We start from the raw sequence: 14,974 nt of genomic DNA, 5'->3' as shown, positions 1-14,974 counted from the left end.
CTCGTGTGGATTAGATTTTAAGTGCCTATTAGCTTTTTACCGCATCATGCTATGTGGTATTAGTTAGGCATGGCACTGCTAGCCTACTGAGACCTATTAAGATTCATGTTCTGGCATCATTGTTTTCTCGATTCAGTTGAAATGTAAAAATTAAATAGATGTCTGTTGTTCTTATAATGTATATGCTTTATCTACAATAAGTGATTGTCTCATTTGAATTCTGCATTGAACGATTTCTCTAGAAGGAAGCTTTTGTTGTAGCTGATCTCGTGTGGATTAGATTTTAAGTGCCTATTAGCTTTTTACCGCATCATGCTCTGTGGTATTAGTTATAGGCATGGCACTGCTAGCCTACTGAGACCTATTAAGATTCATGTTCTGGTATCATTGTTTTCTCGATTCAGTTGAAATGTAAAAATAAAATAGATGTCTCTTGTTCTTATAATGTATATGCTTTATCTACAATAAGTGATTGTCTCATTTGAATTCTGCATTGAACGATTTCTCTAGAAGGAAGCTTTTGTTTGGACACTGTCAAAGTGAGTCTGACACCTTTATCATATTTTGCAGGTTACCTCATGAAGAAACTTGGTCTGGGTGATTTAATGAGCTGTTCACATTATGAAATGAGTCATACTCTGTTGTATTTCACAGTTCTTTTACCTTCTGAAGAAAATTGTCCCAGTTGACTTTATCTATCAAAAGAATTTGGTGCAAATGTCGCGTTGGATTGCATTGATCTTGGTTTTTCTTCACATAAATTTACAGTATTCTTGTGTATCCTGGACCACTGGATTGAATGCCCTTACTTTTCATGATGTTATAGCTTAATTCGCTATCCTTAGTTCCAGTATTGCTGTTACCAGGATTTTGATGTCTACACCTTTAAAGAGAAATGCAAAGCTTGATCTTTTTATTGCCTTGTTTTAGATTTAGGCTCTGTCTGAGCATAGTTTGGAGCACAGGTTCATATTTGCGTTGCATTTTTCCTCATTCACCGTTTTAGCAGTGCCATTCGAGGAATTTCGCACTTAAACATTTCTTTCTATGTTATATTCAAAAAGGCACATTGTTTAGGATTTTAATTTTGAAATATTACAAAGACTTTTTGGGAGGTCTTAATCGCGGTTTAATTTTTGTATCAATTTTGAGATTTTCGCCCCCAAAACTAATGCTAAATTTTTTAATTTGTATGTAGTGTTTGTTTCAAATTTAGTTTATTTTTTTTCAACATAGAAAGGGCCACAATTATCAACATTTTTTCAGGTTTTATTTGTGTTATTATAGTGCCGGGAAGAACAGGAACTCTAACAGAGCTAGTCTGATACAGCGCATCTTAGGAAATTGTTATGGTGTTGCATTTACTCCATGCATCATTTGATACCACTTTGTTCTTGTAACTGATACTCATTTAAGGACTTTTTACGAAAACTTACTTGTACCATATGAATTTTGACAGTTTTTAAACATTTTTTCTACCATTATTTATTCGTATCATGTATTTATCCTATATCATTTTCTCAATAAATCTCAGGGCTTTAATTGAGATTTTTATTTAGCCCTTAAAAAGTGCATCAATTAACTAGTGAACTTTAATATCTAGAGTCTAGGCAAATGTAAATTAAAATTGCATAATAAATTTAAATGAGACCCATTCTTTCCATGTCCTGAATGCTTCGCCATTCACATGTTACATCCCTTTTGATTCTGCGATATCTGGGATTCTGTAGTAGGTGCCATATTGTTACATACACAAAGGAAATAAATGCGAAATATATCTGTATGGATTATATGGTCAGTCAATAATTCCTAGTAGTTGGGTCAGTTTCTTTTTTGTTTCTGTCACCAAATGATACTGATGGGTATCAAATTCACAGTGATGTGAACCTTACCATCTTTAATACTGAAAAAAGTGTTTTCAAAAAACTAGATCTTAGTTATTAAAATTTTCAAATACTATTACAGGTAATTGTTACATTTGACAGAAAATTTATGGAATTATAATAATACTGTTCTACGTTTTTCTGCCTTGTGTTAGACTCGAATAACAATATATTAACTTCATGTAACTATATATCTATATATGTAATGTTTCTCTATATGACTATAGGCGAGTATATATATATGCATATATATTTGTAAATGCACATATATGATTTGTAAAGATAAATTGTCATATACCCGCCATATTCATGAAGAAACAAGAAACATCAACCTTATTATTTAGCAGAGTCGGCATTAGTGGATTATTGTTATCAGATATTGAGCAGAGGAAGGAAGATTGAGAAAAACGAAATATAAAGAGTGAATCACAGCTGTACTAGATATAGGGATACAAGTGTTAATGTTATATAATATGGTGAAGAGTTTAGGAGTAGATCTTAGTCAACCTGGGAGGAGATTTTGTTCAGCCAAGGTACGGCTATGAATTATGGAAGGCTGCTGAAGGAGAATCATAATTGAAATCTGCACTCATTCTCTACCAGTAGAAGCAACACTTATTAGTGAGTTTAGATCATCGAACCTAGTAGATCTATCCTACAACCGCCTTATCAATGTCAACGATCAAGAAGAGACATGAGACAAGAAGATAATATAATTTGCAGACTCCTCATTTAAGTAATGTATATTAATCCTCACGTTAAGGCATGATGCGTATACCAAATTCGTCTTTCAGTCACCTAAGTTACTTGTCATAAAGTAACGTTATATATCAATTTTATAAATAAAGTGACTTTACTAGCGGAAGTTCCATACGTGATTATCTCCACTACAAAACCAAATATAATCCTGTGACTAGTTGGCATCTTCAAAATAAATGTCGTTAGTTTCTTCGGATGGAAGATAGACCAATAAGGCGCCAAAAAACTTAATGTGGAGAAGGCGACATTGCAATCTTCCCTTCATGAGATTGCTTGCCCTTGAGCAATCTCGGTGTCATATGTTGCAGGATTGATTAGCCTTCCCAAGTGGCATCTTCATATGTCAAATCCTTCCAATGAATTAGATACTCGACAGACTTGTTACACAACTTCTTTTCTCTAATCTCAATCACCTCTGTTGGAACCAAAACTAGCTTCCCTTTCACATCACGTGGGGGCAATCCAATAGCGGGTAGTACATGCTGACCGATCGCCTTCTTGAGGTAAGAAACATGGAAAATGTTATGAATTTTGCTGTCATTTGGCAAACAACTTCTCCAACCTTCCGAGTAATGCAACAGGGACCATAAACCATGTCAACTAACTCAAAACTTTGTTTTGTCCACTAGTAGAATTTTGGCAAATAAATGATTGACTAAAAGTGTTCAAATTCTAGTATCATTTTGCAATTTATAAGTGACTAAATAAATGACTAGTTTAGTTATTAAACAAAATTACAATGTTATATAATAAGTGGCTAGATAAATGATCAAATAAATGACTAGATAATTAGTAACCTAAAGGCAAGTGACTACAACCCAACGATAAATTGTGAGCCTCTTATCTAAGAGGTTTAACTGCAACCTGCTTAAATTGGCATGGAAGTGGTAGCTTTCCCACAATACATAACAAGAGGTTGAGCAATTTTATCATTATCTACAAGAAGTTGTGTTTTAGTACATTGCTCATGAATTTCCAAATGGGCCCATGGGCCCCATTTGAAGTTAAAAATAACACTACATAGAAAAGTGGATTCATTTGGCATGCTTGATTTGTCAGGAGAATGTGGTTGCTTGTCCTCGTTGTCCTTTTTGTTGAGATCACATTTGTATGTCAAGCAACTCCTTTTGGTATGTCAAACCAACTTGAACTCTAGTGTATATAAAATGAAAATAAAGAAAATTCTTAACAAGCATGGCTTGCTTAATCATAGAGCCTCTCTTTTGCTACGTCTTTTGGGCTCAGATGCATCTCTAACAACTTATGCAACACCAACAAAGGCTTATAATTTTCTAGCATTACGTCTTTGGGTAACACTTCTACCAAATGGGTCTAACAGTCCCAACACTTGAACACCTTCTAAATGATTTTCATGACTTTGGTTTTCCAGGAAATGTAATCGCTCAAGAATAAATGAGTTATTCAAAGCTGTGTGTGTGTGTGTGTGTGTGTGTGTGTGTGTGTGTGAGAGAGAGAGAGAGAGAGAGAGAGATGAGTTATTCAATTACATAGGATTTACCTATTAGTGGATTTAATGTTATAACAATAACTTTAATCTAATTTTTATGTTTTGAGCTATATAATAATAAATTATTTATGTTGTACTAAGTAGTGACATTTGTCTTCAATTGTGTCAAATATCTATACAATTATTTTTCAGCATGATTTAAGTCAATAAACTTCAAGCAAATTTGGAATCTAATTGTTACATTGTTAAGTATATACACATGAACAAAGTACTCTACTTACATGGTCTCAATTCATTGTATTCTCAAGTTAATGACCATACATTAATTGTCTATTAGATTCTACTCAATATGATGCCTCATAGAATCAAAATATCGATTATGAAAAAAAATTAATGCAATTGTGTTAATTAATTTGATAGGCATGACTTACTTTATTTAGCTCAAAGTAAAATCTCAATAAAATGAAGTAGTGAGATTTGTCTTCAATTGTGTCAAATATCTATGCAATTGTTTTTCAATGTGAATTCAAGTCCAAATAAACTTCAAGCGAATTTGGAATCGAATTGTTACATTGTTAAGAAGTATATACACATGAACAAAGTACTCTACTTACATGGTCTCAATTCATTGTATTCTTAAGTTAATGACCATACATTAATTGTCTACTAGATTCTACCCAATATGATGCCTCGTAGAATCAAAATATCGATTATGAAAAAAACTTAATGCAATTGTGTTAATTACTTGATAGGCATGACTTACTTTATTTAGCTCAAAGTGAAATCTCAATAAAATGTAGTGACATTTTTCTTTAATTGTGTCAAATATCTATGCAATTGTTTTTCAATATGAATTCAAGTCAAAATAAACTTCAAGCAAATTTGGCATCCAATTGTTATATTGTTAAGAAGTATATACACATGAACAAAGTACTCTACTTACATGGTCTCAATTCATGGTATTCTTAAGTTAATGACCATACATTAATTGTCTATTGGATTCTACTCAATATGATGCCTCATAGAATCAAATTATCAATTATGAAAAAAACTTAATGCAATTGTGTTAATTACTTTGATAGGCTTGACTTACTTTATTTAGCTCAAAGTGAAATCTCAATAAAATGATTTTTTGTATAAGTTTCTATTTAGCCTCTATAATTTGCACAATATTAATAACTATTGTCTATGTTAGTTATTCATCTTTTGATTGACTTCAACATCGCATAAACAAGTATGGTTCACTATCTCCATTACATGTAGTTTATGTAAGATGAAGGGCATCAATTGCTTATGAGTTGAGTAATGATATTTTTTTCTCCTCATTAAACCAATATTTTGTTCTTTATATAATAAAAACAATCCCACCCTGCTAGAATCATTTGGTAGCTACTAAAGAAGGCACATACAATGATATAATATTTTTGTATATGATGATGCCTACAAAGTAGTTCAATGGATGTTCCCATTTCTACAAATATACCATAAAGAGACTATTAAAGGAATTCATAAATTAATCTATAGACAAACCTAGAATGAGTGTAATATGCCAAATAGATCATTTATATGTTATTTCAATACATTTTTCCACTAGAATAAATTAAGATTTTGGATGTCTTTTTCTTCGCATGCCAAAATTATTCCACCTTATTGAGTGGAAATTGCTAGAGAAGTTAGGAAAATATGAAAAAAGAACTAAGGGTTTCCCTTCCAAAGATATGTGTTTTGATTTACTGTTTAGATGTGTCCATTAACAATCAATATCATCATAGTAGAATAGAATTGGATGGTGGGGGTCTGTGAGGCAACTGGACGAGACACAATAGAGCTGTTGTTAGGGTTGGACGAGTAGTAGAAGAAGAAATATTTCAATCTTTGGTGCATCATTGTGCATCATTGTGAGTCAATCTTGGTTTCCTACATAAAATAAACCTTCTATAATAGGGACTAGAATCCACTTTCCTTATTCTAGCAGGCGTCTCAAATTCATTGATTAATTAACTAAGGGCCTTAGTTCATATGTTAGAATTCTTTTAGAATAACTGAGAGAGGGGTTGAATCAGTTATTCAAGGTCCAATAATGTCCAATACAATTTTTTTAATAAAACGGGGGTGAATTAGAAGTACTAGCCTTTTTGCTTCCTTGTCAAATCCTTAATAGCATATAATTGAAATTATAATGCATGCAATTAAACATTAAACAATCATGAAAAGTAAACATGCATCACCTCATAACACAAAGGGTTTTGGTGACCCAGAAACCCTCTAGGAATAAGAAGGTAAAACTGGGGTGGGGATGACACCCACAAAATTACTGCGCAATTGATTTCAACCACTTCTGATGGTTTTCCCTATTAAAGGCTTTACACACTGTCAGATGTGACCTTGTTAAAGGATTTCTACACCCTGTTAGGAGTGTGCCCTGTTAGAGGACTTAAGAACATTCAACTTAGAATGCTACCCTGTTAAAGGATTTACATAGAGCTGTTAGGCCCACCCAAGTCCATAGGATTTACAGTCACCTTCTCAAAAGAATCTTTTATCCCTCTCTAAGGATCTCCTATCCTTCTCCTGAGGATCTCTTATCCTTCTCCTGGGGATCTTCTATCCTTTTCTTGAGGCTTATCCACCTAGCTGTTAAGCTAACCTAGCAATGTAGGATTTCAATGTCTAATACAATGGTAAGAAAGTATTAGAAAGGTTTTGACCTGATAAAGATTGCAACTCTAACCTTGCAGATTTCATATCACTCTTTAGTTATTTTTTTTCGCTTGGCTTTTCTTCCTTACAGTGCTGACAGCTTGTCCACCCTTCAAAATCTGTCTCTTTGAGTTCTTCCACTCGTTATGCCAATGCACCCTATGGTCACTTGATCAACTTAGAGTCTTGATGCTCTGTGCTTACTCCTCACTATGTCCTCTTCTTGACACTTCACACTAGCCTTCTCTTGGCTTCTTCACACGACCACACTTATGACCAACTCCCTCTTGATCTCTGACCTGTAACTCCTTATAAAGAAGTTATGTTCTTCATTTTCCACTCAAGTCTTCCTGCTTACCAATTTGAATTGATTTCATAAATTGTTTTCCCTCCAAACTGTTTCTTCTAGAAAATCCATCAGTATTCGCCTTGAATTGGTTTGCATGATTTACATAAAATTTTGTGACATCTACTCATCATCCTTATCATCCAACTAATTCACAAAATTCAATGTAATAAACTTATCATTATTGATCTGGCAATTCTTTTGACTTAACAAATAATGCAGCAACTCGGCATCATTGGTTTACTGATGCTCGGCATTAACTGGGTCTGGATTACTTGGCATCCTCTGTAGTTTCTGCTTTACTCGGCACCTGAAGCTTTCTTGTATTGCTCGGCTTCTACTATTTTCTTGAATCACCCGACTTCTATTTACTCCGTAGTGCTTGGCTCCTGTTGGATCCTGAGTTACTCGGCACATGTTGAATTTTGTATAGCTCGACGTATGAACATCTCTGTTACTCGGCATATATAGTTTTGTAGATCACTCAGTACCTGAATGATTCTTGATTTGCTCGGCATCCACTACCTTTTTCTGATGCTCGACACCTAAAGGATTGCTTGGCACTCACAGATGAACTTAGTTAGTCTTTGCAAATGGTTTAGTCAAACCTTGCATTTTGTAGTGTCCATTCCATGTGTCTTAAAAATTTTCATTAATACATGATTTCATCATTGTCTTAGCTGATCCTTATACTTCATTACAACATCATAACTTCAACCTTTCTCTAGGTGTTATAGTTACATCTTGTCAATCAACTAAGTGATAGTATTTGGATCACTTAAGCAATTGTCATTCCTGTAGTTAGCAAGTTTGACATCAATGACAAAAAAATGATTGAAAGCATTCTTTACCAATTCCATCATTCTTCATTCAAAGATTTTTTCAATCATTTCCAACATCATAATTATACCCTGCTAACCACAATTAAGCATGGTTCTGCCCTTGTTTATATGGTTGAATTAGTGCCAGATCGAATATCTCTACGATCATCCTCAATATGGGCATTGCCTTCTGGTCGACAAGTTCTAGTACACTACTTGATGTTGGAGCCAACAACTGCTTTAGGTGCACAAAAACATGAAAACCAACAATATTCTAGACAAATTCTCTCCCATCCAAAAAAATATAGAAAATGCAATTTTGCATATCAATTTTTTAAGAGTTGGGAGATAAGAAATTTGGAAGCATGATCTTATTTCTAAACAACAAAGAAATTACATGTTAAGGTGAAGATGAGTGCACCTGCTATCCACCATGGCCATCATAAATACATAGAGTCAGTAGAGGAATTCCAGTTTAGTAACACCATTTTGAAATAATGTCGTGGGCTCCGCAAAAGAAAAGAAAAATGACACGTGAGTAATAGCATCTCCTATTTCACATCTTGTATTAATGATTAGCAAGTCCTATGGGGGATGAAGCACAAACCCTTCAATAGTAAACCTATACTAACTGTTGGCCTCAACAAAGCTATACCCTTTGAAAGCCTTCTTTGCATAACAACTTTCTGCTATTTAGGCCACTCAACAACAACACTAACACTAGTTTCAATTATAGGATGACCAACGTCAACACCTTTACAGACCCTGATTCATAAGCCTCATTTTCTAAAGAAACAAGGTTTTCTTCTGACTAAATACAAATACAAGTACAATAATAGAAAATAAATTATTTTTTAATCGAGGATGTTGCTCTAAATATTCAGACTATGTCAACATAGGTGTTTATACAAAATAGATTTACATGATGTATATTTTGTTAAGCAAGATTGAAAAGCATCAATACACACCTTTTAACTAGATGGTTATCTCATTCAGTAATGTAAATGAATAGGGAAAGAGCATATTTCCAGCAGAATAGAATCATAATAATACACAACTTACCATATCCATTACCTCTTCCATGAATCACAACTTTTAAATATGGAATAATTCAATAGATCAATAAGACTTGATCCAATCCCCTATATTTGCTTGCATGTCTTATATTTATATATTTAAATATGTATCTCTAAGGGAACTATCACCCATTGACTATTTTTGTTTCTTTGATCTTTCAAATCAATCACAACTACACTAATCACTGTGGTCTTGCAATTGAGATTTCCTTCCATACAAATGACCCAAGTTCAAATATGATTATTCTTGAAGTTCAATGGGTGTGTAGTGAAATCAAAATTTGACATCCCTAATCTTGAAAGATTAAGGAAAAAGATGGGAACTTGCAAGTAAGCATTAATGGGGATATTGACAACATTAATGCTTATTTTGTCACTACATCCTGTTTTGAAGACACACTCTCTCCATTGCCCACTCTGATCACCACCATTTTTGGTAAACTCTATCTTGTTGCATACAATTCTTTGTATTATTCTTTGTAATATACGCATCTCATATTGGTAAATACATTATAACTTTCCTTGCAGATTCATTGCAAGGGTTGATCAAACATAAAGTTTTTTTTTAAAAGTATATTACAAATGCCTAGAAATCACAAGTGGGGGTCATGAGATGCCTAGGGGATCCCCTAAATGTTTTTAGAATGTTTTAGAGCCTCAAAGACATCTCCAAACTAGGGGGATATCCCAAATATGTGGCAGAAGCCATGGACCAAGGATAATCAAAGCCAAAGAAAGGAAATTGCTATCTTGTGCACTTAGAGTGTGCACTTAGAGTTAGTACATCAGATTTAAATCTAATGTCTTAATAATTTTTCTTGACCTGAATAGGCTCTTCAAATCCATATTAACTCGATCCAAGATCAAAATTTAAGGCCTATGGATCATTACCTGTTTAGACAAAAAATACTTAGATTTGGAATTTAGATGAATCTACATATTTCATCTAGAGTATTTAACTACCCAAGTAAATAAGCACACCTTGGAGAACTTGTTGTCAAGTAGTTGATGGCTGCACCATGTTGTGGTGAAAGCTTCAATAATACTTGTTGTAGGGTGATCCTGTAAATTGATAATCCAATCACGGACATACGCAGGTAGAACACAAAGCATCAATCCATAAACTACACTAGCAAGAGCAACCATCTTATCTATATCAATTAGCCATAATGCCTCCATAAAAAAAAATATAAAGAACTCATAGCAACAAAGCATTTTGATGTAGATGCAAGGCCATTTGCCTTAATTGTTGTTGCATTATATTTCTTGAGCTAGATGGTGAGCTTTTCTTAATTGGTATGTGATGAAACAAGCAATCTAACAATGTTAAAGTACTTCCTGAATCTTGTGCATATTGTACCATACATTCTCTTGCTACTGATAACGAAGGTACAACTTGAAGACGAGTCAGGAATAATAACCATGCCAATAGGTATTGTACCTACATAAATATAATACACATAAGATACATGGACTACAACTCTATTTCTATTCTTAAATCAAAGTAGGAGTCTCAATGCGGATAAAACCATCTCCGTAGTTGAAGTTTCAAAATTTGGTACAAAAACAATGTGCCATATAACCCGAATAAGCTCAGCAAAATTACTGCCAAGAAGATCAGTCGAAGATGTCTCGAGGACACAAGAAAGCTCCTCCCTAATGTGGTGTAGGAGCACCTAGGCAAGCTAAGTGTGAAACCTAGGTATTTCCTTATTTTTTGGCTTGTAGTGATGCTAGCCACATCACTAGTCTAATAATAGGTCCTCTATGGTCCTTAGGTGTGTTTACGAGACTTGGCAAGATCCAAAGGGACCAAGTTGCTAGAAGTTGCCGAATATTGACAACTAGGGGACTTAGGTCTTGTAAAGGATAAAATGGTCTACAAAGGTTCCAATGGCTTTGAATAGATTATTTTTAAGTCATTTTATTCATATTATATGTCTATGTGGTCTTTGTGCCAAGTTTGGAGGTCTAACTCCATGTAGAACAAATGTTGCTAAAATGTTGTCATGACAACATTTTCTTGCAAAAAAAGCAACTTTGCATTTTTTTGAGTTTGCAATGTCCTAAATGTTTAGAAAAGTTATAAAACTGATGGAAGAACATTTGAAAACATGAGGACAACTATTTCCATGGCTTGGTCAAGTTGGTTTTGCATTGGTACGAATTGTGCAAGTGTTTTGTTGTCAGTTTTATGCATTTGAAGACATTTTTAATAGAGAAGGATTGAATGGCCTGATTTTTGTGTTGGAAAAAATTTGAAATATTGTTTAAAATCTTTTTGTAGTGTTGGTTTGATCATTTTAGTTCGTTTGCATTAGTTTTGAAAATCTTTTTGTTCTTGCCAGGTTGTTGGTTTGAACAGGGCTGCACTTAGAAAATGGGATCTTAGGGCCACTTCCCACCATTGGAAATCTCTAGTATTTTGGGATTTGGAACTAAGTTCCATGCACATTATGTACCAGGAAGGAGGTCCCTTGGAAGCATCAACAAGCATTTTTAAAGTGATGCCCTAGGCAAGCCAAATGCAACTTGGCTAGGAATCATAGTTGGAAAAATGAGCTATGGAGGGGATTGAGCATGCAAATACCTCAATCTGGCCACACAACAAGGAGAAGGTCTAGATCCTTTCTCCAGTCCAAAGGAGAGGTCTCGGAACATTTTCTAAGGTGGTGTTCCATCACAATAGTGATAAAGTACTTAAAACCCTGATTTTTGGCCAAAAATTATTCTTTGGTTGTATGGATAGTTTGCGGGTTGAACAATCACAAAATCTTGAAGTACTCCAAAAAGGGTATCCATAAATGCATTTTTTTTTTGCAGGGTTGTTAAGAAGTTTTCCAAGAAATCTTCTTGCCAACTATTTAAGAGGGCTAATTCCTAGTAGCCTTTTTGGAGCAATTTGGCGTATTTTTCTTAGTAGATTGAATGCACCTATGAAATCAACATTGTTTAGGGTCATGGATGTTAGAAGGAGTCTAAACAAACCCTAGATGAAGAACCAACACCCTTGCAGCTATAGATGGACTTGAGGGTTAGTAGTGGATTGGAGTCAACTAGTAAGAAAGTTGATGTTACTTTGTTGGTGTGCCCCTAACTGAAGGATTATGATCTCTTGAGCAAGGTCCTAGTAAGCATAGGATGTGAAGAAGCCCTAGTGAGTCTAATGAATGACCTAAAGTAGCCCTGAGAGAGCTTGGGGTGTTACATTAGAGTGGTATCAGAGCAAATTAAAGATTTGGAAAAAAGTAGTAGATGTCTGAAGCTACAAAATATGTAGGTGAATCCATGATGGTGACTAATGTTGAACTAGCCAAGGAGGTTAATGAACAAAGGCAAAGAAATTGACTTGAAACTGACTTCTTGAAGAAGCATTGGAAGAGGTGAAGCAAAAACTGGATGTAGGTGTAGAGGTAGCTAAGAAAAGAGATGAAGAAGATGGGAAGGGTAAAAAGCTAGCAGAGGAAGACATTGTACCTGAACCTGATCCTATCTTTCAAGAAGAGCCCTTCTTGAAGGCAATCAAAGCCTTAGGGGGTAACGCTTTGGAAGGAGTGCCACTTTTTAGTGTTAAGATGGATATTGATGCAATTATGGATTGGTTAGAGGGTATGGAGAACCACTTTGAGTGTGAAGGTATCTCAGAGGCATAGAAGGTTAAGGTTGCTAAGTCAAGGCTTAGAGGCTCAGCCTTAACATGGTGGAAGTATGTGCAAGATGAAAGAGTCGGCATGGGCAAGAATCCAATTGCAATTTGGAGTGCTATGGAAAATAGAATCAAGGAGAACTTCCTACCTAAAGACTTTGAGATCCAACTCCATAAAAAAAGGCAAGGACTAAAGTAAAAAGATCTTGATGTGACCTCCTATACTGAAGAATTTCAGAGGTTGTGTTTGAGATCCAAGAAGCAAGAAGAGGAGTCACTCAAGGTGGCAAGGTATCTCGGTGGCTTGAAGTGGAACATTCAAGAGCAGCTTAGCTTATGGGCCCCTATCAATGTCCAAAGATGTCATCATCTAGATTTGAAGGTAGAAGAAAAGAACAAGAGGAAAGGAGATTCTAACTTCAAAGATAGAGGCAAAGGCAAAAATAAAAAAAAACAAAGAGGAGGCTACCAAGGCAAAGGTAGTGATCAAAGGAACCAAGAAGAAAGCAAACCCATGGAGCAAGCTAGTGACCACTCTTCAAGAGGTAGTTATAATAGAGGGAGAGGCAATCAAGGAGGTGGTGTATGATGGTAGGGCTAATTCTATAACATTCAAAAAAGGATCCAAGGCTTTCAAAATTCAGTCCTTGTTGGAAGGGGAAGAACCACAGTCCCAATTGCCTAGTGTGTTGCTATGTGGAGAGAAAGAGTTTATAAAAGACATTAAGCATAAGGAGAGCCAATGATTTGCAGTGGTACTGAAGTCCTCTAATGAAGAAAAAATAGTCAAGGAACCCTTACCAGTTGAAGTCCAAACTTTGGTTAAAAAGTATAAGGACATAGTGAGTGATGGCACCCTAGTTACCCGACCTCCTAGGAGGGTTATAAGTCATCAAATCAACTTTGTACCAAGTGCCTCTTTACCTAATAAGGAATCCTATAAGCTCACTCCATATCAGAACCTTGAAGTGGCAAGACAAGTCCAAGAGTCGATGGACCAAGGTCTGATCCAAAAGAGCATAAGTCCTTTTGCAGTCTTGGTGGTTTTGGCATCCAAGAAGGGAGGAAAATGGAGGTTGTATACTGACTCAAGGCCATTAACTATATTACAATTAGCTATAGGTTTCCTATTCCAAGAATTTAAGATCTTATGAATTTTCTAGGAGGTTCTATGTATTTCACTAAGTTGGACTTGAAAAATGGGTATCACCAAATTAGAATAAAGGAGGGAGATGAATGGAAGAAAACATTTAAGACTACTGATGGTGTTTATGAATGGCTTGTGATGCCATTTGGTCTTTCCCATGCCCCTAGCACATTCATGAGGCTCATGAATGAAGTGCTCAAAGACTTCACAGGAAGATTTTTGGTGGTGTACTTGGATGATATCCTCATCTACAGATAGACTAAAGAGGAACATGTCAAGCATGTAGAGACAGTTTTCAAGAGGCTTCATAAGGAGAAGCTAGCTATCAACCTTGAGAAGTGTGACTTCTTCAAGAAAGAGTTGGTGTATCTAGGCTTTGTGGTGTCTAAATGAACCTTGAAGATGGAAAAGGAGAAAGTTGTTGCTATCCTAATTTGGCCTACACCTACCACTACCACTAAGGTAGGAAGCTTCCATGGATTGTCCCAATTTTATAGGAAATTCATTAGAAATTTCAATGGTATTTGTGCACCCTTACTTGATACCATAAAGGGGGGAATTAAGTCTAAGTTTAGGTGGACCTTAAAAGCTTAAAATCCTTTGATATGTTGAAGAAGCAAGTAGCCACTCAACCCATCCTACAATTTCCTAGTTTTGACAAGCTATTCACCCTAGAATGTGATGCAAGTGGCTTAGGAGTGGGTGGAGTTTTGAGTCAAGAAGGTACACCAATAGCCTTCTATAGTGAGAAGCTAAATGAGGCTAGGAAAAAGTACTCATCCTATGACCTAGAGCTTTATGCCTTAGTCCAATGTCTTAGGAAATGGAGACACTATTTGTTGCCAAAAGAATTTGTTGTATTTACAGATAATCAAGCTCTTAGCTACATCAACACACAGGAGAAGTTGAGAAACAAACACTTAAAGTGGATGGAGTATTTGCAAGCCTTCACCTTTACAATCAAGCATAAGAAAGTTAAAATGAACAAGGTTACTGATGCATTAAGTAGAAGGGTTTTAAGAGTCCAAGAGATTAAGCTCCATAGGATTGGAGTGGAGAGTTTTTGGAATCTTTAAAAGAATGATGAGGACTTTGTTGAAGCCTATCAGGTATGCATGGACTTTGAAA

General features: G+C 35.2%; 1 long non-coding RNA gene across 1 annotated transcript in view; it reads left to right on the top strand.

The window, feature by feature from the left end:
- Nucleotides 1-1,208, top strand: part of LOC149566590 (uncharacterized) — an 81,948-nt gene extending 80,740 nt beyond the window's left edge. Inside the window, exon 9 of the long non-coding RNA XR_016362259.1 lies at nucleotides 571-1,208. This is a non-coding gene — a long non-coding RNA (uncharacterized LOC149566590). The remainder of the gene's footprint in view (nucleotides 1-570) is intronic.
- Nucleotides 1,209-14,974: the final 13,766 nt, after the last annotated feature.

This window comes from Cupressus sempervirens, chromosome 3 (assembly GCF_028749045.1).
Source record: "Cupressus sempervirens isolate cs-2001-9-10 chromosome 3, ASM2874904v1, whole genome shotgun sequence".
NCBI lineage: Eukaryota > Viridiplantae > Streptophyta > Pinopsida > Cupressales > Cupressaceae > Cupressus > Cupressus sempervirens.
The sequence above is the reverse complement of the archived record's forward strand: the minus strand, read 5'-3'. Positions and strand labels throughout refer to the sequence as shown.